General features: G+C 34.7%; 1 long non-coding RNA gene and 1 pseudogene across 1 annotated transcript; one reads left to right on the top strand and one right to left on the bottom strand.

The window, feature by feature from the left end:
* Window positions 1-19,246, top strand: part of LOC138374902 (RNA-binding protein 44-like) — a 28,035-nt pseudogene extending 8,789 nt beyond the window's left edge.
* A 2,924-nt stretch (window positions 19,247-22,170) lies between these two features.
* Window positions 22,171-26,403, bottom strand: LOC138374326 (uncharacterized). The gene is made up of 3 exons (XR_011231375.1): window positions 26,351-26,403; window positions 26,101-26,166; window positions 22,171-22,204 (listed from the first exon to the last, which is right to left on the bottom strand). It is a non-coding gene; the product is annotated as an uncharacterized lncRNA (long non-coding RNA).
* Between the last annotated feature and the right edge of the window lie 303 nt (window positions 26,404-26,706).

Below are 26,706 nucleotides of genomic sequence, written 5' to 3'. Positions count from 1 at the left end.
CTCACACCTGTACTGCCAGCACTTTGGAAGGTCAAGGTGGGAGGATCACTTGAGACCAAGAGATTCGAGACCAGCCTGGGCAACAAAGCAAGACCCATCTCTACAAAAAATTTTAAAAAATTAGCTAAGTGTGGTGGTGTGCTCCTGTAGTCCTAGCTACTTGGGAGGCTGAGCCAGGAGGATTGCTTGAGCCTAGGAGTTTGAGGTTACCATAAGCTATGATGATGCCACTGCATTCTAGCCGAGGCAACAGAGTGAGATCCTGTCTCAAATAAATAAATAATAAAAAGTGGAAACCTCTTCTCCTTACACATATAAATACATACCTATGTAAATCGGTATTCCCTTCTCCCTTCAATGCTTTATTTATTTATTGTTTTAGGGTTTTTGTTTTTGTGGCACTTTCAAACTTCTGGGCTCAAATGATCTTCCCACCTCGGCCTCCCTAGTAGCTGGGACTGTAGGCACATGCCACCCTGCCCAGCTTAGTTTTTAAGGTTGCCTGTAACCATTTCTCTTTGTTCAAAGGTTTCATAAGAATTGTTACAGGATATATATTTAGCCTTTTCAGTTCTTTCTATGGTTGATTCTCTGTTCACCTGTTTCTGAGTCTTTTTTAAAATGTGTTTTCTTAGAAAATTGCCTATTTCTTGTTAAGTTTTCAAGTTATCCATCAGGGGTGTATATGACAATCTTAGTTTTTAAAAGTACTTCTTCATCTCTTGTTAAAATACTCCTTTTCTCATTATTAATTTCTGTTTTAGTCCTCTCTTAGATTTTTCTGGTATTTGTCTACTTCTATTAGTCTTTTAAAAGAATAGTTCATGATTTTAGGTACAATTTTTACTGTTTTTAAATCGGTTCCTTCTGTCTTTGTCTTAACTAATTGTATTCTCAACCTTTTTCATTTATTTTTAGTTCTTTTTTAGATTCTTGAGTTGATGGCTTAATTCCAGTTTTATTTAGTAAAAAGCCTCTAAATCTATGGCTTCTTTTGGTGATAACTTTGACCATGTCCCATAGGTTTTGGTAGTCTTTGTTATTATCATTAATTTTTTTCAGTTATCAAAATCCACACTGCTTATGCAGTACCAAAGTCAGGATTCAAAGCTAGATAGGCTGTCTGCATGGAATGAGATCTTCTACTTTATAATGTCTTCTCATAGTATTACAGCAGAGTGAACTTAGATGATTTTTTTCAGGATGGTTTATTGAAATAGTTCATTGAGAATTAAAGTCAACTTTTTTTTTCCAAACTCACCAGGAACCTTTCTAATACCTGATCACCAGACTTCCATTGAAGACACCTCAGCTTTTTGGAAGTATGGACAGTAAAGATAAGTAGGGATGAGAGGCTCAAAATGATGTGAGTTAGCTGGACATCTTTCCTGTTGGTCTCCTTTGGGACTCTTCATGTGTCCACTGGAGTGTCTTGGTTTCCCTTTTAGTGACTAGCTTGGGCTTTCTCATCTAAATAGCTTTATTGAGGTATATTTTACTCAGTTCAGTGATTTTTTTAGTGACTTTATCAAGTGGTGCAACCATCACATAAAACCATAAATCAGTTTTAGAACATTTGTATCACCCAAATAAGATCCCTCATGCCCATTTATAGTTAATTTCTCCACCACCCCCCTGCTCCTCCATCCCAGGCAGCCGTTAATCTACTTTCTCTACAAATTTGCTTTTTCTGGACATTTTATTTAAATGGAATCATACAGTATGTAACCTCTTTTGTCTGGCTTTTTTCATTCAACATAATGTTTTTGAGATTAATCCATGAGGTAATGTTTCAGTAGTTTGTTCCTTTTTTTTTTTGTTGAAAAATACTCCACTGTATGGATATATCATGTCATTGGTTTTTAATAATTGTACAATTTGTTTTGAAAATATTTTTTTATCTAGGTTTGACATAAATAGGGTCACATTATAGTCTTTAAGATTCTGTTTTTTTGGCTTTTGACTTTTTTTGGTTACCTAACACATTGGTGGTTTCTTAGATGTTCCTTAGAATGTTAAAAGAATGCCTTTGTTCTCTATGTCACTGTCAATTCATGCTTTTTTTTAAAAGTTACTCATATGTTCTACCAGTTTTATTATTTATTAGCCCTCTGATACTAGAATCTTTGACTATAACTGCTGCTTTATCCTATCCTTCTTGTATTTCTAATAGTTTTTAAAATATATAATGTCAAGTATAATAATAGTTCAATATTTATACCTTTTCTAGACTATATATCCTGGAGTGACGCAGGCCACTGCAGTGGTGGAGACAGCTTCTGGTAAAGACTACCACAGGAATGGAGGAAACCTCCAAAAAGGTGAGGGTGCAGGCCAGCTGCCTTTATTCTGGGTGGGAAGGGGTGATAAATGTAATTGTGTCAAACAGTTCCTCCTCCAGTGTTGGTAGTTTTTAAGCCTTCGTCCCATGAGATAGTAAGATTCAGTGTGTTTATAACTGGGCAAATTCACTGAGGTGATCTTTGGTGGATATAGACAGTCTAGGCAAGACCTTTCAGGGAAATGGAAGATTTAGGGAGGGGAAGGGGAGCAGGAAGCAGGGTTTCTGTCCAGCCAGGCTTTCCAGAACTGTTGACAGGTACAGTTGCATTTGAGTAATAGGTGGAAAGTGGGCAGGTTGACTTCTGCTGCCTAACAAGTTATATACGTTTCTTTCTTCCCATAAATCCAAAATTTCTTTTTGTTAATGGTAGAAAGAAAATAAGAAATAGCAAGAACATAAAAAGTAAGTGACTAAAGTTTATGTGCCCATGAATATATGTGGCTTAAACTATTTTTTTTTTTTTTTTGTGATGGTGTCTTGCTCTGTCACCCAGGCTGGAGTGCAGTGGTGTGATCATAGCTCACTGCAGCTCAAGGGATCCTCCCCGCCTCAGTATCTTGATAGTTGGGAGTGTAGGCACACACCACTATGCCTGGCTTGTGGTTTAAACTATTAAGAGAGATTCTAGGTCAAAACAAAAATCCCATCCTATACTGTTCATGAGACATATTTAAAACAGAAAAGAAAGGTTTAAAATAAAAGGGTAGGCAAGTTAAGAAACAAATGAACTTAAAAAAATGAACTTAATCTTAAGTATTAATATAGTATAATTGATGCAAAAACCATTATAAGAAGATAAAGAGGGCCATTTAAAAGTGATAAAGTATTAGATGATGAATATATTATACAATGAAGACATCAGCCATGAACCCTAATGAAACAAACTTTCTATTCATACATTAAATGTTGGAATTAAGGAAAGGTTGCTAGAGATTGGACATGATAATGGTTCTCTCTCTTTCCCAGTAACTATCAATAGGATTTTTCATCCAATTCAAAATGTTTCCACAAAAATTGAGTTTAAAAAATTTAATTTGGGGGAGAGACTATAAAATAAATAAAACAAAAACAGAAGAAGCTTAACCTACCAGATACAAAAATATCCTATGATGCTATAATAATTAAAACAGTATAATGCTGTTAAACAAAAGATAATAGATTAATGAAACAGAATAAATACAAGTAGACTCTTAGAAAATTATGAAACAGAAATAGATTGCAGGATATGATAAAGATGATGTTTCAACTCAGAAGGAAACCAATGGATTATTTAGCAAATGGTGTTAGGACAATTGACTATCCATTCTGGAAGGAAATTAAGTTATATTCCTACCTTTTGTTAGAGAGAAAAATGAATTCTACATAATGTAGAAAGGCTAAGTGTTAAACCTATAGAAACACATAGAATTAGAATAAATTATAGGATAATTTTTTAATAATTACTTGGTATGAAAGGCCAGACACAAAACCCAGAAGTCATAAAAGAAAAGACCAAATCATTTAACTAACTAACCTCAAAGATTTTGGTATAACAAGTGCTATAAAAAGTTTAAGCCAGGTGCTATGGCACTTGCCTATAGCCCTATCTGAGGCAAGAAGATAGCTTAAGCCGAAGAGTTCAAGTCCAACCTGAGCAACAAAGCAAGACCTTATCTCTTAAAAAATAAAAAAAATTATAGAATGCTGAAAGTTTATGGCAGCACAATTCACAAATGCAAAGATGTGGAAACAACCCAAATGCCCATCAATTCATGAGTGGATTAGTAAAATGTGGTATATGTATACCATGGAGTATTACTCAGCTATAAGAAATAACAGTGATATGGCATCTCTTTTGTTCTCCTGGAGAGAGTTGGAACCCATTCTATTAAGTGAAGTATCCCAAGAATGGAAAAATAAGCACCATATGTACTCACCAGCAAATTGGTTTCCCTGATTATCACCTAAGTGCACATTTGGGAATAACACCAATTGGGTATCGGACAGAGGTGGGGGGTGGGGGGAGGGGATGGGTGCATACCTACATGAAGAATGCGATGTGCACTGTCTGGGGAATGGACATGCTTGAAGCTCAGACTCAGGGGGATGGGGGGGGCATGGGCAATATATATAATGTGAACTTTTGTACCCCCATCATAAGCTGAAATAAAAAAAATAAAAATAAAAATATTAAAAGATAAACTAGGAAAATTCACTTATGTTATACATTTAAAAAAACAAGAATTAGTATTTACAATATATAAAGAACTTCTAAACAGATCTCTTATCTCCAACCCCATATTTATAACAGCTTATTGGACATTTACATCTGGGTGTTCTATCACTAACCTCAAAGTTCACTTGTCTGGAATTGAACTCATTATCTTCTCCCTCCTCCTCACTTTTCCTCTTTACCCTCTAAATCTGTTCCTCATAAAGTCTCTATCTCATTAGCAATGAGTATTCCCATTGAACTGTAGTACGAAGTTGTAAACCGTAGTATTATCTTAGAATTATTAAGCAGATAGTGGCTAATTGGTGAGTCATGAAATCAGTTTAGCTGATTGTGATCAGGTTTTTCTAATGAAATGAAATAAAATAGAAAATAACAGAACACATTGGAAATGGAGTACTTACTGTTTTGTAAAAATTTTCATTTTACTTATATACACATATATTGTCAAATGTGTGTACTGGGTCATGATATAAAATGTGTTTCAAATTGTTATCTTAGTCAAAAAAATATTTGAAAACTACTGATATCTCTCTTCCTCTCACTGCCAATTCTAATGAGCCACCAAGACTTGGTCAGTTATGGAAATTTTATACCAGTCTGTTTTCCAGTCTCACTTCTGCACTCTTTTGGTCTACCTGCCTTTACTCTCTTCCTTCAAGCCTTCGTTCTTACTGTTGCCAGTATTCCAATTCCAGTCACATGATTACTCATTGAAGGAGCTGTCAGTGGTCTTCCATTGCCTTAGAATAAGAGCCCCTACTCCTTAGCACATCAGAAAAGGCTTCTTTCAGTTCACAGGTCTTGTCACTCCCATCGAGCTCTGTCACTCCAGACAAGCTAACTTAGAATTTCCTTTCACACAGCTAACTGTACTTGCTGTTGGATCTGCCTAAAATGATTTTGTCTATTTTGTTTCAAAACACTTTTTAAATATAAAGTTTCTCTGAAATCTACTTCTTTCTTCTCAAGCATTTACCTGCTCTGTCAGCACAACTCTGTCAGCCCTTTTATCTTTAGTACATTTTTGTGTGCTTATTTGTGACTCTTATGAAATCCATAAGCATTTGAGGGCAACACTCATGTTTTCTTTTTCTTTGTTTTTACCATGCCTAGGGCTGGCAGTAGGAGCACTCAAAGATTTACTAAATAATTTTATAAGAAAAAAGTTTCTTATTAGACCTGCCTACAAACAGAGTGGCTGCCCTATAAATAGTCAACTCCTTGCCATTGAAAATTCAAGCAGAATCTTGGCTACTATCTTAGTCTTCTCAGGCAACCATAACAAAATACCATAGACTGAGTGGCTAAAACAACAGAAGTTCACTTTCTCATAGTTTTGGAGGCTGGAAGTCTGAGATCAAGGTGCCCCCATGGTCAGGTTCTGGTGAGAGATCTCTTCCTGGCTTGTAGATGGCCGCCTTCTTGCTGTGTCCTCACATAAGAGAGGGGAAGAAAGCTCTCTCCTATCCCGTACAAGGGTGCTAATCATCTAAACATAATTACCTCCCAAAGGCCCCAGCTCCAAATACCATCACATTGTGGATTAGGGCTTCAATATATGAATTTGGGAATTGTGGGGGGGACACAGTTCAGTCTGTAACAACTACTATAAGGGATATTTGTCATGGATAATATAAAAAATATTTGTGTACTGGGAAAAGCTTGGACCAGATGGTATCTAAAGTTTTTTTAGTGTTTAAATTATATAATGTTGCTGCTGTTAACATTTTATCCCTTTTTTTAATCAGATAAACCTTCTAAAACTAAGAAAGCAAATTTGTTATCTTCCAATGATTGTAATGAAGTCAAATTGACTTTGATGACTGGGATTCCTTGGCACTAGAGCAAAGAGCTAATGACAAAGAAATCAGCAACATTGACAAGATAGATTTATTGGAGCCATCTTTTTCAGTGAGTCAAGATACTAACAAAGAGAGTACTCAGTCTCAGTCAAGTGACTTTGAAGACAGTACTGACTATGCTTCCTTAAATGAAATATACTCTATTCAGGGTCAAAACTAAAGCATGAAAGTCTTATTCTTTTAAGTTCCCAATTAGATCCTGAAATGCAGAAAAGAAAGTAGGTGTTTTTTTATATTTTGGAACATCAAGGTAATAAGACTGTTGACTTGGAAAGAATGTACAAGATTTCAGGTGGTGAATATAAAGAAACTGCTGAAGGTATGCAAAAGCATGATACAGATGAAAACTCACAGCAGGAATATCACAATGCAGAAGAACAAGAATATATGAGTAACCATTTATCTTTTGATAGTACAAAAACATTAAATATATCTAATCTGGAAGTTGTTAAATTAAGAAATTCAGGTTATGAAGTTAAATGTGCTAGCAATCCAGAAGATAATCGTGTTAAACTGGAAAGTGGTTCTATCTTTTCTTTAGATTCACTTGATGTTTATGGAGGAGAAGATTCACCTCATGTCTCCAAATTTCAGAACTGTGTCATGTTAAGAGAATATTATGAAAAGTGTAAGGAACAAGAGACTAATTTAATGTACCACACAGTATTTGATGACAGTATACTAAGAAGCAGTTCCCTTGGAAACCAGGAATCTCAATCTATGAGTGGTTTCTTGAACTCTCAAAAAGCATTAAAAACTAAGATTTATACTGAAAAAATGAAATCTCATATAACTGAAAGTAAAGACTTTTGTGGAAGTACAATTGTTGAGAGCAAAATATTACAGCACCTTAAAAATTCTAGCACATTACCACAAGACAGAGCTTTGGAGACATTACTACAACCCTGTAAAGATTGTCAAACTTCCTGGACCTCTGTTTTTGATGATTCAGTAATTTCTGCCTGTGAATATTCACATTATAAAAGCCTACAAGACACCCCTGACCCAGCCTTTGATTTTTCTATTACCCTACCAAGGGTCACAGTCAGAGATATTCAGGCAATAGAGGAGGGTAGTTCCCTAAAAGTTGCCAGTAGCAGTGCCACAAATAAAACATGCCTTCACAATATGGAAGGAATAAATCCTAAATCAGTGACAGATGCAGCAAGTTGCACAGTCACAATTAATCAGACTGTGGATGTTAGCACTGATTTTAGGGCTTGTTTCACAACCAGCAGGGCAACAAATGCAAGACCTTCTGTAGCATCTGCATCAAGCAACACAGAGATTACAATGATGAATAAAAAATGGCCTGGCGAATGGCAAAGAGAGTAACAAAGAAGTGCAGCTTGTAATACAGAGTGGTCATAGGGTCAAGATTGTGTAGATCCTCAGATGGCTGTGATAAAAGGATCAGGAAAATCTCCCTCAGTTGACAGTTTAAAACCTAATGGAAATTTTCTAAATAAGGGAAAATCAATATGATTAAAACAAAATTTTATTTGACTTTATAAAGAGATAGTATATACTAACAAATGTGTTTGGTTCATTGATTATATTGAGGCTTTTGTGAGAAAATGCTAGATGAGGGGAAAGGGTATATAGATTATTACCAGCTCTATCCTCTCATGGCTGCTATTGCCACAAAGTGCATTAGAAGTTGAATTTTACATTTTATTAATAATAATTTGGAACTCCAGATAGACCATGTGTTATTTATCATATATTTACAATTTAATTTAAAATCATGTTTTCAGGATTCCCTGGAATTAAGAGAAACATCTGATATCACAGACTTCAAGAAACATCCTGAGAGGTATGTCAAATGTATGAGCTTGCAGATACGTGGGGGGGGGGGAATCAAAATAGTATTTGTTTTCTGTGTAGAATATTTAACCATACAGAATAATAGCTAAAAGGAACCTTAAGAAATCATCTGCTTCAGCCATTTGCCTTCAGACAAATAAATAAAACAATATAGAATATTAAAGCTCTTCTTTTCTTGCGATTTCAGTCTCAATTTCATCAGAAACTCCTGGCATCTTAACTGTTCAACCCAAACTCATACTGATTTAATTTTCTGTTTTCTTTCATTTTATTCCCCTGTAGACAAAAACGAAGAATGTTTTTTGAAAATGTCATAAATTTGAAGAAGTAAATAGCTACTTTCACTGGTGCATTTTAATCTTGATTTTAATTTATTATATAATTTGCTTTGCATTTATTAAGATATCCTTATAATTCAGAGCACAATGAAGAACGAGCAAGTGGGAAGGTAGAGAAACAGGGAGGTGTCTAAGAAGCCAAATTAGTTATAATGTTCTGAGGTCATTTACTTTTTCCTTCCTTCCTTCATTCTTCTAATGAGTTTATTCTGGCATCTCAACTCCAGAAGCAGAAGTATTGAGAATAGCTGAAAGTGGGCTGGGTGCGGTATCTCATACCTGTAATCCTAGCACTCTGGGAGGCCTAGCCGGGAGGATTGCTTCAGGTCAGGAGTTCAAGACCAGCCTGAGCAAGAGTGAGACCCCTGTCTCTACTAAAAAATAGAAATAAATTAACCAGACAACTAAAGATATATATAGAAAAAATTAGCTGGGCATGGTGGCACATGCCTGTAGTACCAGCTACTCGGGAGGCTGAGGCAGAAGGATTGCTGAGCCCAGGAATTTGAGGTTGCCGTGAGCTAGGCTGATGCCATAGCACTCTAGCCCAGGCAACAGAGTGAGACTCTCTCTCAAATAAAAAAAAAAAAAAAAAAAACAGCTGGAAGTGGCAACTGGAAACAAGGGAAGACTTCCAATAACATTAACACTCAAAAAGATGTAGTGACTTGGGGCTTTTCGATGGATATATTGTAATAGCACAGCAAAATATTTGCTTATGTTAAGGAAAATGTAAATTATTTTCTGTTAAAAAGATAATATGTTTAAGAACCATTTCCATCCAAAATGCTTACAACTTAAAAAAATCTTGGCCGAAGTTTGATTTAGGTTGAAAAATACATTGATTCTGGATAAAAAGTTATTACCTTAGATTGGAATCCTTTTTTGGTAAAAGAAAGTATGAATTTGAGAATTGTTTACTTCCTTGACTTCTAGAAAGAATATATTTAGTCATAATTCTTGATGTCCTTGTTTTCTGAAGCTATTATGTGTTTCTACAGCCTCTCTATCCTGAGTAGAATTGATTTAAACTTGACAGGGAAATGCAAGAAATGTAAAATGTTTCTAGAGGCCTGTCATTGCTATAGAAAAATGTTTGGAATCTTAACCTAATCGTTTTTTTTATTTTAAAGGAAATTTCAACTTTTTAAAGAGATGGAGAATTTGCCATCAGTGTGCTGTCAGAAAATAATGCAGAGAGCCATGAAAGCAGAGCTGCAACTTTTAAATGTTTACTATCAGATGTGTCATCATCATTGTTGTGATATTTACAAACTTGGAATGGAAAATAGGGAGGGATTAAATAGGTGTTTATTGATTTTAAATCTGTATTTTTTAAGAAATGTATCACTACCTTTAAGTTTATTTTGGAATTTTTTTTTTTTTTTAATTTTCATTTTTGAAGGGCAGAATGAGGGGTAGATTGTAACTGGGCTTGTTAGCTGGGCTAGGGGTAACGGACTTTTCCTAGAAAAAGTAATGTTTGAACTTTATGTAAAGTCCAAGTAAGAATGAAGTCAGGGAGGTTTTGCATGACATTCTACCAGATTCCCTCTGGTTTATCTGTTGAGAGATGTTTGTACTGCCCTTAGAAAAGCACATTAATTGTGGTTCACTTTGTTTTACTCAACATTTAAAAGAAAAAAATTTAAGATCTAGGGAGTTAGAACTAAGTGTGTAATATATTAATATTAGTGTTAAATGGATGACTTGGGCTAAATAATTTCATTTTGTGAACTTAAATTTTGAACAGGAATTTATCAAGTAATTCTGCTAAGAAGGAATTAGGATTGGCGCTACTATCTCTTTTGGGAGATGTAAAAGCTATGTGAGTTTGAAAGAAAAAATACACAAGGGCATACCCCGGAAGAGCTACCCCCACTGTCAGTAGAATCAAAATTGTTATCTACCTTCTCTACTTTTCCTTCCAGCGCATGTATATTTATTTTAGTAATACAAATTTTACTTCATTTAGACAGAAAACATTTTAGACAGAGATTTTGCTTTTCTGTCTTTACAGCTGATGAAAGAAGAATCATATGTGTGAGTTGATTTCATCTAATTTAGAACTCATTACATCTTTCAAATCACTTAATCCAGTTAACTTTAAATTTTCTGTTTTGGTCCCTATTTAAAACATTGATGAATTCTTTAATGAAGTGTTTATTGTCTTTTTTACTGATATGTAGTATTTGTACATATTTATAGGGTACATGTAATATTTTGTTACATGCATAGGATGTGTAATAATCAAGTTCAGGGTATTTAGGATATCCATCACCTCATATATTTTAATATTTATTATTTCTGTGTTGGGAACATTTCAAGTCTTCTCTTCTAGCTATTTTGAAATATAAAATACATTGTTAACCATAGGCTGCTATCAAACATTAGATCTTATTCCTTCTGAAGTGTTTAGCTTTTCAGGAGCAGATTCTGAACTAGATAATCAGAGTGCTCAGGATGTTGATGTTTCTTCGAACCTAAAAAAGACACTCTCTCAAGATTTTTAGAAAGTTCATCTGTATAAATCTTTAATTTTATGGCTTAAGTAAACTATAATTTTCAGAGACTCCAACATCCTTGTTTTCACTCAACTAGCTTACTTTACATGCGACCATTTGAGAGATATAACTAGGAGGAACATAATGGTGTATTTAAGCCTAATCAAACAGATATCAGCAATATATCTTGAGTAGGATAAGCATATTATTTATCACCAAATCAGTAGACTTTTGAGGATGAAAGAGAGTAATGTTAATCATTCACCACAGCAAGAGGTATAAATCTGGACTGTCCCAGGCAAATCCGTGATATATGGCCACCATCGTGCTGCGTGAGTATAGTTAAAACTAACTAATATTTTGCACCTTCATATCATGAGGTAGAATAAAGTAATGTTTCATTTATTTTAGGCAGGGCAAAGTTTTAATTTCTCCTTTGTTGAAATGATGAAAATAGTTTTTAAATGCCTCTCATAGGTTTTTCTCATTCTCTCTTGTTCCCCCAAGGGAATCTTGGTCAGATGACAATCAAGAAAGATGGTTTAATCTATATAAGAACACCCTGCAAATTATAAAGTGTTATAGTAACATAAGTTACATTCCATTATCAAGTGAGGAGGCAATGGGATAGGAAAGCTGAAGTTTATTTCTGTTTTTCTGACTTTGGTTTTAACCTTAGGGTTTCATTATTTGAGTGGTCTTAGGTACTCCCCCAAGATGGATTCCCAAGTCCAAAGTGAAATACTTGATTAATATTTGTTCCTTTCTACTAACATGAATGGTAAAAAGTAAATTGCTTTAATAAATTATTCTATTGTTAAATTCTTTTTTTAAAAATCTCAGTTATCCACAAATTATGCACAATTAAAAGATTCATAACTAGATCTTTCTGTACTTAAAATTCTTACATATTAATACTTTGCTTAAACAATTTGTACATTTAGTACTATATGATAATTCTTAAGGGTTTTATTTTCATTGTAATGGTACCAATGGTATAACCTGCTTATTTAGGGAGAACAATAAATTATTTTTAAAAGTACAAGATGCAGACATAACATAATTTTTATAATCTTACCAGTATAGTGTAGTGTAGTATTTCTAAATTTCAGCTATTCATGTACCATCTTCACAATTTACTATAGTCCTATATTACCTATAATGTTATTCTGTATTTTTCTTTAAATGATTCTCCTTTTTACAAAAATTTAAGTGTGAAGAATAATTCACTCTTACATATAGGAAAGAAATATTACTTCCCATAAATAAAAGATATACATAAGCATACACTAAATTAAATATGTAATTGTTAAAGGTTAATGTTATCAATATTTATATATACCTCCAAAAATCATCTCAAGTACTTCTAGTGTGTATATGCTACACTTTGCAAAATACTAGTATTAGCACATGGTAACTATACACAGACTGGATTCAAATCCTAATTCTTGTTAACTGTGACTTGGCACAATGAGTTTCTTAGATTCAGTTTCCTCATCTGTGAAGTCAAGTTGATGTTTTTACTCTCATAGCCTTCGTTATTGTAAGGGCTAAATAATGCCAGTGAAGAGTGCCTGTCACATAGTAAGAGTGAAATAATTCTTAGTCCTTATTGTTGCTTTATTATCTTAATCCTCAGATATCTTTGTTATCTAACAATAGTCATCCTAAACAAGATACATCACCTCAGAAAGATGGTTTAAAAAATGGTGATATAAATGTAGACTTTGATCAACTGAAACTTGATGATAAAGGTTAGTATAAAAATATATTATCTTTCATAGTTGTCAGAAAACAATTAAGGTTGAAAATATCTCTAGTGTTTATTCATTAGATCAAAATAAATATTTTTAATTGACTAAAATGGCATCTTTTCTGATTGTGAATGTTAAGTATGTTCTTATTATTTTTGCTTGACTTGTAAAGTCACCTAATATATCTGATAATGCTGAATAATAATATGGACTTTTATTCTTCTGCTTCATGTTTCCAATATGAAAACTCTTTCTTGTGTCTAATTGTATCTCTGTAAATTGTGTATGTTTTTTTGGTTTTGTCTTCTATGAAAAGAGATTATGGTCATTCCAAAAAGATCATTAATTTTAATGATATAAAGAGCTGCAGCACTATTTAGTCCTTTTAAAGAAGTTTTGTGTTATTCTGTATACAAAGATAATGTCTTTTTTCCAATAAAGAACAATCGAAAAATCAGAAAAGTAAGAGTTTTAATAAACTGGGAATCAGTATTAATTAAAGGGAAACTAGGAAGCAGATCACTCAAACTGAAAAGAAATTTTTATTTTGGGACTGCTGAAATCCCTTCTCACAGAATCTTTATGCTTGGTTCTCTTATTTTGCTTAATATTCATCTTTAGATTTATATATAAAACAAGTAATTATTATAGTGATTCATCATGTTTTTTAGATAACCTTTCAGAGGGTTAAACATTATAGGTAATTCATAGCTCATTGTTTTCAATTTATGACACTGTAGAAATTACCAAGAAATAAGTGAAGACTGGTTTGATGCTAAAGAAAACCTGACAGGAGTTGACTTCTCAGGAAAGCAAGAAAATCAAATAAAACAAGATAGATGGAATCCGAAGTTTACACTAGGTTGGTTTAACAATTTACTGAGAAATCCTGTTTGTAAAATAATACTTACCTGCTTCTGTGTTGTGTTGGGTGCCTGAGCTGTTTTAATATTTTTTTTCCTATTTGTGGCTTTTCTTTATACAAAATGAGAAATTGGCCAGTTGGAGGTCAACTTTTTAAAGAGCATAAAATTGCTAAAAGCTTAAATCCAAGATTTAGTTAGCAAGTAGATAACCTGCATTCTTTTGCACTGAGCCCTCATTGGACACTTTCCAGGTGCGGTTACCTGGTGAACAAAACCAACTTCTCAGTTTTCATCAGGTAACCAGTACGGTATTAGTGATGAAAACTATTTGCTTTCCCTCACTTTAATAATTTCATCTATTTCAGGAATATTTTCATCTTTAGATAGTCCTTAAATGCTTATAATAGTTAGAATTTTCTCTAGTGCCTGTGATTATTCTATCATTTCTTGTGATAGTTATGCTACCTTCCTTTATTTTTATCTGTATATTTCTGTGGGTTTTTAAATTTTCCATATTAGCAATGGTTTTATTTTTTTTCTGCTTGTACAATAATGGCTTAAGATTTTTTTTTTTTAATTTCAGCTTATTATGGGGGGTACAAAAGTTCAGGTTACATATGTTGCCCATGTACCACCTATCCCCCCAAGTCAGAGCTCCAGGCGTGTCCATTCCCCAAACAGTGCACACTGCACTCATCATGTAGGTATACACCCATCCCCTCCTCGCACCCCCCCTCCCCGAGTCAGCACCTTCAAGCGTGACCATTCCCCAAACGGTGCGCAATGCACTCATCATGTAGGCATACACCCATCCCCTCCCCCTCCCCCCACCTCAATCTGATATCCGATTGGTATCATTCCCAGATGTGAATTTAGGTGATGATCAGGGAAACCAATTTTCTGGAACCCAAATGCCCATCAATTCATGATTGGATTAGTAAATTATGGTATATGTATACCATGGAGTATTACTCAGCTATAAGAAATAAGTGATACGACATCTCTTTGGTTTTCCTGGAGAGAGTTGGAACCCATTATATTAAGTGAAGTATCCCAAGAATGGAAAAACAGGCTTAAGATTTTTAAATAAAATATGAAAATATAAGAAAATTAAAATTACCTGAAGTTTCTCCAACCTGCAGTAACCACTATGAATATTTTAGTGACCATTTCAATGCATTTCTTTATGCATTTATTAATACATATATACAACTTAAAATATTATATCATCTGATTTTATTGTAACTATTTTTTTCTTTCCTTGCATTATTTTTCTCCATATCGCTTGTCACAATACTGTGTGTTTTGCTTACTTGATACTTGATTGATTACTTGGTTGACTGCCTTCCCCCCTTACATATTAGCTTAGCAAGATCAGGGATTTTTGTTCACTGCCAAGTACAGCATGCAGCCCATAGGGTATCCAGTAGATATTTTATATTGCATTAGTGAAGGGTTAGGTGATAGGCGTAATGTATACCTTCTGACTCCTTTACTGTACTATATCTCTTTACTTCTTTTTCACTGCAATATAAAAATGTAAAGCTAGGTAGTTTCACTATTTTCTCTGTAGAATACATTTGTAATCCAAAGAGATTAACAAATTAAATGAAGTTAATGAAGAAGGTTAGGTATTAATTACCTAAAGATGAAAGACTCTGCCTGAATTCTAGCACTAATACTTAACAGACTTGTGACCTAAACTCCTATGACCTCGGTATCATCATCTGTAAAATGGAAATAATAATAGCTGCCTCATGGGGTGGTTGGGAGAATCATGTGAGGTGATATGTATATAAAGTGCTTAGCATATTGCCTGGAGCAGAGCATTCAATAAGTGCTAGGCTACTCTTATTACTATAATTACTTAATGAAAACAATAAAATTTACAAATCGCCCATTATTTAAAAATTATTAAAACATAAGTAAAAGTACTCATGGATTCATGCAACAACATTTGTGTACTCCCTATGTGCCAGGTATAGGATTTGCTGGTAATTCAAATCTCAATTTAGTGAATCTTTTTTTTATTTCAGACCAGGTTCCCTTCACAATAGTGACTATAAGATTGCAGTCTAAGAATTTTGAATTTTTTTGTCAAGCAAGAAAACAATTATCTATAATCCTAGTATTTGTGGTTTCCAAAATCATGCTAATTAATTTTTTTTTTCTTATGTGCTCTTAGCATCACAAGCTATATAATATCTGCTGTCGATATTTGTCTGATTGAAAGGTTTTCTTGGTGCACTATTTCCCCAGCAAAGGAATGTGTGTAAAGAGGTCTCTCAAACCACTAGATCTAGCCAGCACTATCACTAAGGAGTTAAGATCCTGTGTACATCCAGTGTTCTCATAGCACTTCTCTGAACCAGGGACAAATGACAGACTTTTTTCGTCATGATGTACAGTCAGCCCATGGGTTCTGTATTCATGGATTCAGCCAACTTTCTTGTCATTATTTCCTAAACAATACAGCATAACAACTATTTACATAGAGTTTACATTGTATTAGGTCTTATAAGTAATCTAGAGATGATTTAAGGCATACAGGAGGATATGTGTGGATTATATGCAAATACTATGTCATTTTATATAAGGGATTTGAGCATCCTCAGATCTTGGTATCTGCAGGGAGTCCTAGAACCAGTCCTCCAGGGATAGCAAGGGACAGCTGTAACTGATTACTCCGGTTAGATGTAATTTATTCATTTGAGCTATGAGAGACTTAATGTCAACTAATCCAACCCATTTATTTTTTAAGATGGTATGATTAAGGCCCAGAAATCTTAACACTGTACTCCAGGCTTTTGGTCTTCAGTCTAGTCATGCTGATAGTTGCTGATAACTTTATAATAAGCTTTGTGATAGTAAAAAGAAACCCTGAAATATTTAGCAATTTTTCATTTTCTCTTAAACATCTCAATACAATGATGATCATTTCTGTGGTATATTGTGTTTTTCTACAAGCAGAAATGAATATTGAACACTTATGAAGAGATAAAGGTTATTTGATACATGTTGGTGGCCTTTGCCCTTCAGTATCTGAGGTATGTCAAGATTTCTTTTTTGAACTTTATTTTTAAATTTATTAATTGTTCATATTACGATTATTTGTTATTTTTCTACTTTTCACAAACTTATTTCTCTTTTTTTAGGCTGATTTAAAGTCTCATTTCCAGAAATACCAAGTTTCTGAAATTCCAATTTATGATTCTTCTACTAATTACAGGTGTGTTTCCCAAATTCAGTCCAATGTGCATTACTGTGTGCCTGCTGTTCACTAGAGGTTCTGTACCAGACATCAGCCACAGTGGTGATAAAGTCAAAGGCCATTCCCACAGGAGTGTCCCAGGCTAGTATAGGGGGACACGTAGACAAATAGTTGCAGTCATTATACACAAATAGCTGCAGTCATTAGTTCGTGCTGTTTTTAATCAGATCTTTCTTTGATTATACTTTGTAGCTTGTTATTAGTGGTACATAGCAGACTTACTGACGTTCGTGTACTTTATCTTGTTACGCACTGTTTCACAGGGAAAGTAGAGTGCCTTAGTTAAGGAAAATGGGCTCCAGAAATAGATAACTTTGGTTCAATTCCCAGGTCTGTCACCAACTTGATGAATAAATTTGGGCAATTTACTTAACATTTTTGTACCTCAGCCTCTTTGTCTATAAAGTGAGGTTAGCAGTACTGTCATAGCGTTGTTGTGAAACTATGAGTTAAATAGGTAAAGCACTAGGAGTAAAGCCTGGCACATAGTAGATGCACAGAAAATTGCATTCTATTATTTCTGATTTTAATTACTTTTTAGATGACACTTTTATACTTTTTAGGTAGATAGCTACATCATCTATATATAATCTCTTCCAATATGTATGTTGCTACTTTCTATTTGGTGACGTTGTCAGATCATTCAAATCACAATGGTGATGGAAATACCTTTACTGTCTTCTGATAAAAAATGATGGCTGTTCATTTCAGATATGAAAAATCTTTATCAATTAAGAAAGAATCCTGTTTGTAGTTGGGGTTGAAATTTGTTAAAAAATAGGTGTTTAATTTTATTTAATGGAGTCACCTAAGAGTATATGCTTTTTAAATTTACTCATTAATGTGGTATTAATACATTTCATTTATATTAAAGTAGTATTATAATCCTATTAGTATTACCTGATGTGAAAGATTCAAGTATCTTGTTGAATCCTTAAAAAAACTTTTTTTTTCTTAAGTATTATACATACTGTGTAGAAATCTAGAAAATATAATTAAATGCAAAAATACAAGGAGGTTATAAAAAATTATCCATAGTCCCATCATATGAAAACAACCACTCTTCAGATTTGGTATGTATCCTTCCACTGACACCGACTAGGTCTGGTGCTTTTATAGGAGTAGCTCTTGCCTGACTTTCTCAATTATATGGTTAAAATTCTGATTAGATTTTCCAACTCTTTTTTTTTTTTTGGTCTACATGTTTTCCCACAACAAGGCCTTAAAGATATTCTCTTAAATATTCTGGTAAATTTTTTAAATTTTGGCCTTCACATTGCAAGCCTTTGAGTCATCTGGAGGTTATGTTTGAATATAGGAATTAATTTTAATTTTTTTAGTATAAATAACTAGTCCCCAGATTGCTAATCTCTGCAACTTTATCATATATCAGCTTTGCAAATGTTTTACATTAAATTTTAATATAAAATAGGAGATAATTCATGAGAAATGCTATCTTTTATTTCCCATCTTTAATTTGGTTTTTATTTAGTTATCCCAAATAAACATTCTTCCTGATTTCAAGCTAAGTACATCAACCCTTATAAGAGCATTTATGATTGTGAAAACTATATTTGAGCTAGTGGTTATAAAATTAAGTTTGAGGTAATTTAAAGTCATTAATGAAAAACCTTTTGGTTTTCTGCATTTCTACTTTAGATATGCATCTCTTGCTTTCAAAAAAAACAGTGACGCAAGGATGGCTGTGAAAGAAATGAATGGGCTAGAAATAAATGGAAAATCAGTAAATGTGTGGCTTGTTAAAACTCCTGGAGAATACCCATCACCACTTGCCTCCAAATATGGGAATAAAACTAGTTTGAATATTTTGGAGAAAAGCACAAACAAAGAAATCAACTCAGCCATCTCTGTTCCTAGATTGCCCAGAACTAGGCCAAGGCAGCTGGGATCTGAGCAAGACAGTGAGTTTTTTTCTTTTGACCAGAAGGTTAGTTTTCTTGATTGCTCCCTTAAATGGTCTTTGTACATGCCATGTTGCTATAAGTAGCTTTGTAGAATACATAACTCCAGTAACAGCAATCTTGAAGTGGGAATGAGAGCAGTAATCTGAATTGTTTTTAACCTTGGATCCACCCTAACATGCTTTTGTACAATTCCAGTTGTTCCTGGGGGTAAGTCTAGATCTCTGTAGACTTAGCTAAAGAGAAACTCATTCTTTTTAACTTTAGGCTCTTTGCCAACCCTTTACAGCTGCAGTCCCCGACCCCTCGGACCACAGACTGGTACCAGTCTGTGGCCTATTAGGAACTGGGCTGTACAACAGGAGGCGAGCAGTGGGTGAATGAGCAAAGTTTCATCTGTATTTATAGCTGCTCCCCATCACTTGCATCACTGCCTGAGCTCCGCCTCCTGTCAGATCAGCAGTGGAATTAGATTCTCATAAGAGCTCCAACCCTACTGTAAACTGCACATGCAAGGGGTCGTTAGCAGAGAGGTTTGACTGCACAGAGACCGTAATAAATCAATTGCTTGCAGACTAATATCAAAACCCTATCAGGGAGTGGCAAGTGACAACTTAATAATGTAGAAATAAACTGTACAATAAATGTAATGCACTTGAATCATCCCAAAACCATCCCCCCTATCCTGGTCCATGGAAAAATTGTCTTCCATGAAACCAGGCCCTGGTGCCAAAAAGGTGGGGGATTGCTGCTTTACAGTCTTTTTTTTCTTCTTTATTCCTAAATAGTGCTACTCTACAAGTCTTCCCTAGAGCCTTCAGAAGGAACATGGCACTGCTGACACTTCAATTCTGGACTTCCAGTTTCTAGAACTGTGACAGAATAAATTTCTGTTGTAAGCTACCAATTTTATGGTAATTTGATTTGGCAGCCCTAGGACACTGATATAGGTTCATTAAGGAGGTAAGGGGAAAATGAGATAAAGTAAAAAAGCAAAGAGACTAATTAAATGTACATATATGGCTATCAAATAATTAATTCCTCACTCTCTTAAAAACTTTTTGGATAATTTACTTTCATGTCTAATAAAATGCTTACAAGGGGTGACCCCCCCCAAAATACTGAGACATTGACCTTCACAGGCTATTGATTTTACTTCTTTAGGAGAAGTATGAAATAGATATAAGGTTTTAGTAAACTCAATTAGGTAAAATGGTGAGAGGGATCAGAATTAAAAGAAAACACATATTAGGAAAAAAACACTTGACAGGAGAACAATAGAAACCACAATATATTATCTATAATACATGTGGCACTGCCCTCAGCTTATCTAGAAATATCTTTGTGGGTGCATTTTAGAATCACCCAGGCTAAAATGCCCAGGTTGTTACAGGGGTCTTAGCTCTTACGCAAATATTACAACAGCACTTTACTTGTATAAAATAAATGATTCAGGAAACTGCAGACATCAAAGACATAGTGATAGTCATAAATCTTACATTTTAGAGAATGACTAATATATCTTTATAAGGAGAGGATATTTGTTTTGTTGTCTAATGCATCTCAGTGCCTGGTCCATGGTAGTGCTCAATATATATTTGATGAATGAATATATATGATTTCTTTAAATGACACAGGCCATCTCTCACCTAAAGACTCTAGAATAATATAATCCTTACAAAGTATGTTAATTTAGATCTTAGTGTAAGTTGAAATTGTATAAAATATTAGCATTAAGATCTGTTCATTGGGAGGTACATGTTATTTCTGGATTTAGGTCTATGGGAATCAAAATACATTACCAAAAAAATGTTTAGTCAGAAAAAATGGCCAGGAAGATAATTTTAAAAATTCACCTTTTCCTTTAGCTTTTCTTCAACTTCTGCCAGTCTCTCACAGGTCCTAGAAAGCTCTTCTTCTTTCTTTATGGTATGACTCTTTTCTTGGGCAACTATCTCTTGTTGCTTTTTAAGTTCATCTCCAAGAATTCTTAACTCCTCTTGGTTTTCAATGGTCTAGAATGAAAAAAAAGTTGATATTAAAATAAATATTAACTTATATTTATGAAATCAAGTAAAAATCAGCATTTACCTCAGCCTACAAATTAAGACATCAGGGCAAACTATTTAGGAAAAGACTAATTTAAAAAAGAAAGTGAGTCCTTAATCATATAGATGTCAAGAATATGTTTTATATATTGTTTCTTTTTTTTTTTTTTTTTTTTTTTGTTGTTGTTGAGACAGAGTCTCACTTTGTTGCCCAGGCTAGAGTGAGTGCCGTGGCGTCAGCTTAGCTCACAGCAACCTCAGACTCCTCGGCTTAAGCGATCCTACTACCTCAGCCTCCCAAGTAGCTGGGACTACAGGCATGCGCCACTATGCCCGGCTAATTTTTTTTTATATAGATTTTTTTTAGTTGTCCATATAATGTCTTTCTATTTTTAGTAGAGACGGGGTCTCGCTCAGGCTGGTCTCGAACTCCTGACCTTGAGCGATCCACCCGCCTCGGCCTCCCAGAGTGCTAGGATTACAGGCGTGAGCCACCGCGCCCAGCCTATATATTGTTTCTTTATTGTTCAATTTACATTCCTATTGTGAGAATTAGAACTGGATTTTGCATTCTATCATGAGAGCTTAGCTCACTTCTGCCTGTAAGCTAAAAAAGACTTTGCCAAACTATCATTGACTGATAAAGAGATTGTAGTTATGGGTTTTTCAAACACTGGGATGGCTTTGATTTGCAGCACTGATCACCAGCAAGCTCAAAATGGCAGCCACCCATTGCCAGATCCAAATGCTAATGTTTTTAAAAAACCCATCTCACTGCATGCTGATCAGATGCTAATTTTTATGTTAAAGACTTTTTATCAGAAAACGATTACTATTATTACTTTATCAGTTTCTAAAAATGTCCTGTGGTACTTTTTATCCAATAAAAGAATAGGAAGACATTAAGACTATTTCTTTGATTGTATTAGGTTTAGCAAATTAAAATAAAGGATGTCCAGTTAAATTTGAATTCCAGGTAAACAATGAATAATTTTTCAGTATTAAGTATGTCTCATGCAATATTTGATAGTCTCTCAGTACATTTGCTATTTTTTATTACCTTAAATACCATTTTGGCATTTCCATAATGCAATATTTGAGAAATACTTATAGTAAAATATTCCTTGACTATTATAAATTCAAATTAAACTGGGCATCCTATTAAAAAAAAAGACTAATGTATTTCATGAGTTTTTATTACCTTCAGCTCCTGTTTGAGCAGCACTTTCACTGCCTGCAAGGTCAACCAAATTCTGTAAGATAGATGAAATAAATCTTTAGGAATGGTATTTTGATATAATAAAATCCAAACTACCTAAAGAACATTTTATATACATGGCATATCTGAATATCCCATCTGTATCCTTGTTTTCCAGCTCACTGTTTAGGCATTCCCTTTTCTGAGTCAAACTGTTTTCTACGTTTCCTTCTTTCTTTATAATATATTCTCCATAATTCTGCCAGCGTAGGTTCTGTTTCCCACAAAGTCCAAAACGATGGTATGGTGAATGATTCTTCACAACCTGGCACTTCCATTGCTCCAGCTTTATATCTATCCATCCCTTACCCTTACCTCTCTAGCCGAACTACTCACTATTCTCCAAACACCCCTCCATACTTCTATACCTGCAAGCAGCAGCTTTTTGCTATTGCCTTTGTTCAGTTAGTTCTAATGTTGCAGTCTGCCCTTATTCTTTATTCAAGAACCAGGGTAAATGTTACCTCCTCAAGATAGCTTCGCACACTTTATCCTTCTTCCCCTACATCTTGAATGAACTGCTCCTTCAACTGCATATCCAGAACTCTTAATAAATACTTATAGACTTATTTACAGATGAGACTTATTCTCAGTGCACTTATTCTATTGGGCTAGTCATTTGTGTTACTAACTGCGCTGCAGCATCTTGAAAAGCATGGACCTCTCTCTCATTTCACAAATATTACTGAAAAAAGTGACTGCTTATCATGCTCCAGGTGGTGCGTTAGGTGCGAGGATAACAGCAATGAACCAAACAAATAAGGTCTCTGCTCTCATGGAACTTACATTCTACAGAAAGACTGCTGATTAGAAGAGAAAAAAGATTGACAAATAAGAAACACATTGTGATGAGTGTAACAGAGATAATAGAGTTAGAAGAGGATAGAGGGAGGGATTGAGTAGATTCGCTGGACTGGGTGGCAGGGAAAGGCCTGGCATTAATCTAAGATCTAAGTGACAGAGAGGTTGGGGCCAGTTATTGAAAAGATCAAGGCAAACTGTAGGCTAGTCAGAAAGAACAGCCAGCACACCTGGTCACAAAGCAGAATGTGCGTGGTGTGTTCAAAAGCAAAGTGGGACAGCTGGTGAAGTGAAGACAGGAGAAGATAGGGTAAGAGAAGTAGGTAGGCATCAGATTATGCAGGACTTTGTGAGCAAGCTTAGGAAGTCTGTATTTTCTAAATGCATTGGGAAGCCATTGGAGGGCTTCATGCAAGGGAGTAATACAACCTGATTCCACTTCCTAAAGGATCCACTGTGGCCCCTGGGTGGAGGATGGATTCAAGGGCAAGAATGGCAGCAAGCAGCCTCATTAGGAGGCTGGTGCAGGGATCCAAGTGAGAGGTGGCAGCTGTTTGGGCCAGGGAGACTACCTGTGAGTTAGCGCAGGGATGTCTTGTTTATTCGTTTAATCTTAGAGCCCAGCAGCATGCTCAGAACATAATAAAGGTTCTTTAAGTATTCTGAATGTGTTAAAAGAAAGCTAGAGACCGAGCACGGTGGCTCACACCTGTAATCCTAGCACTTTGGGAGGCTGAGATGGGAGGATAGGACAGGAGTTTAAGACCAGCCTGAGCAACATGGTGGGACCCCATCTCTATAAAAAGACAGAAAAATGAGCCAGGCATGGCAGTGTGTCCGTAGTTCCAGCTCGGGAGGCTGAGGACGGAAGATTGGTTGAGCCCGGGAATTTGAGGTAGCAATGAGCTATGGTGACACCACTGCACTCTAACCCAGGCAACAGAGCAAGACCCTGTCTTAAAAAGAATGAGCTTTAAGTTACCTCTCTCTATGGAGATTTTCAAGAGTATACAGGTATTTATGTGATATTGTTTTATAAGTACTACCTCATATACTTCTTTCTCTAAAATACTCAAAGAGGTGTAATTTTTCTTGCATAATATCCACTACCATGACTTAGATGCATAATAAATGGGCAAAGTAGTAATGAGGGCAGTAGGAGGAAGGTATAGATGGCAACCAGCTTTCATAGTCAAAGACACTAAGAGGCCCAGTCTATGAGAGAGGGGCTCCTGTGGAATAGAAGGAAGTAAAGTTAAACTGGTGAAGAGTGGCTAGATCTTGTCCAGAGAAGACAACATAACAAAGCAGTTGTGAGTACATTAGAAAATATGTATGATGTACTGAAGAAAGGAAGACCAGAGTTGAGGAGACTGAGGTAGTAATTCAAGAGAGATGAGAACCTAAATGAGTATAACACCCATAGGAATGTTCAAAGGTAGAATCAGTAAGAAATGGGACAAATGAACAAGGAGAAAGGCAGAAAAAGATGAGTCAAAAACTCAGGTATGCAGCCCAGGTAACTGAGATAATGCTTTTGTTTTATCAGAAGAAAAGAATATTCATTATGGTAGGAAGAAATTAATTTGGTTTTAGGTACACTGAAGTTTGAGATAACAGCGGGACACAATTAGAACAATCTTTAGGAAGATATGAATTAGGACTTAGAGACTATAAAATATATATTTGGCAGTAATCAACACAGAAATGATGATAGAATGTCCGAGGGCAAGAACGTCAAGAAAGGCTACAGAACACTTCTGAGTTATTGTTAGTAGGGGATTACAAAAGAAGCCACAGCAGAAAACAGGGAAGGAACAGAGCTAAGAGAAACTGAATATTATTGTCCCACCAAGGCCAAGACACAACCTCAAAATCTAGACAGAATAAATCTCCACCTCTAAAGAGCCAGAAGATGACTCTTTGGGGAAGACTTCTTCCCAAGAAGATTCTTACAGTCATTGGGTAGCCTGGAGGGTTGGACCACCTGGACCATAAATGACAGAGCATCAAGGAATCTGAGGAAAATCACCAAATACATCACTGATGATGCCAAGAGTATTAAAGCTAAATTATTAAAAGAAATGTTAAATTATAGTGAAATATCAAAGGCCAGGGTTGGAATACAAAACAGAAGTTAGGTTTTAGATTTCTTTTGTTAAATTAAAACAAGATTAAAGATTAAATTTCAAAAGATTAAAATAAAAATTAAAGATTAAAATAAGTTATATACTTTTATAGCAAAATAACTAAGGTGAAATTAGGATTGGATATTAAGAATATGATTTTACAAAATATGAAAATGAATAAACATTATTACTTTCTTCCCCTGAAGTTTTTTAAATCATATCCACATCAAGCTAAAGAACTAAGGCCCTGAAGAGAGAGAATAAAGCAATAAAGGTAAAGGAGAGAAAAGGAGTAAGAAAGACAGTGATACTGTGCAGCAAGAAGGAAATGGGAAGTTTACTTTGTGGAAAAAAAGGAATGTTTGCATAATGCTTATATTCACTTATTCAACAAACATGTATTGAACATAAACTATGTAATATACATGTGTTGGGGCTACAAACATGAATGCAGTATCACTCTTCCATCTTTAAGAGATTTGTGCCTAAAACACTATGTTTATGATACTAAATATATTATCTTATACTTAAGAAAATTCTTCAATAATGTGATTTATTTTTTAACCATCCCACCTAGATTTTTGTTAACCACACAAGTCTAAATGATACTGGCTGAGATTAAAAAAAAAAAAATCCCCAAATTCTAAGAGCACTTAAACTCTTAAATGTGTACAGAAAAAAAAACCCTACTTCAGTGGGTAGAGAAAGCCTCAACTCCTATAGTTCCTACATCTAACTTTTAGGAGATGACAGCCATAACATAACAGCAAGAAAGACCCTCTGAATTTTTCCTACAACATTTCAGCTAGTAATTTGATGCTACTGACAAGATGAAACTGCCAATTTATAGTTCCCCTGCCCCGCATTTAATTAACAGTTCATATTAAACCAAATACCCAGCAGCTATATTAACTGTTATTTTGGCCCATACAGTACATTATCTTAGCTCATTTATACTCACCAAGTGGGACACCTTCACAGACCCTTCACAATTAGAAGGCTCATCCTTCTCTCTGCTCTCCAAAATCTAGATAGAAAAGGCAACGTATAAAAATTAGTGCATTCTTACGTGGGATAATGAAAAATAAAGTATCATAAAGTAAGAAGAGGAGTACATCCAGTTCAACTCTCTAGGCTCAAAGTAAAACCCTACCATCAGATGTTATAAAAGAGAGAGAAAGACAGACAGAGAGAGAGTGAATATTACCTACCATCTTAAAAATTGTATGAGAACGACTGCTTCTCTGATTCATTTTTGTTTTTCCATAATCGCTGTTCCCTGTAAAAATGAGTTATATTTCAGCTGCACATATATTAAAATCCAACGAAAAACAGTAATTGTTATTTTAACTTAATAAAGTATTATTTGAAGCCTAAACACACTTGATTGAAAAGATACCTTTTATAAGGGTTTTAAAGAATTACAGCAGAAAGTCTTACTTTCTCCCTTTGTAATCCAAAAGCCATTTCTGATGTATCAACCACTTCTTCTGTAAGATCAGCAACATACACATTCCTCTGAAACAAGTTTAATTGTGGAAAGATTAAAGAAATAAAAGTCACTTAA

This window comes from Eulemur rufifrons, chromosome 24 (assembly GCF_041146395.1).
Source record: "Eulemur rufifrons isolate Redbay chromosome 24, OSU_ERuf_1, whole genome shotgun sequence".
NCBI lineage: Eukaryota > Metazoa > Chordata > Mammalia > Primates > Lemuridae > Eulemur > Eulemur rufifrons.
The sequence above is the reverse complement of the archived record's forward strand: the minus strand, read 5'-3'. Positions and strand labels throughout refer to the sequence as shown.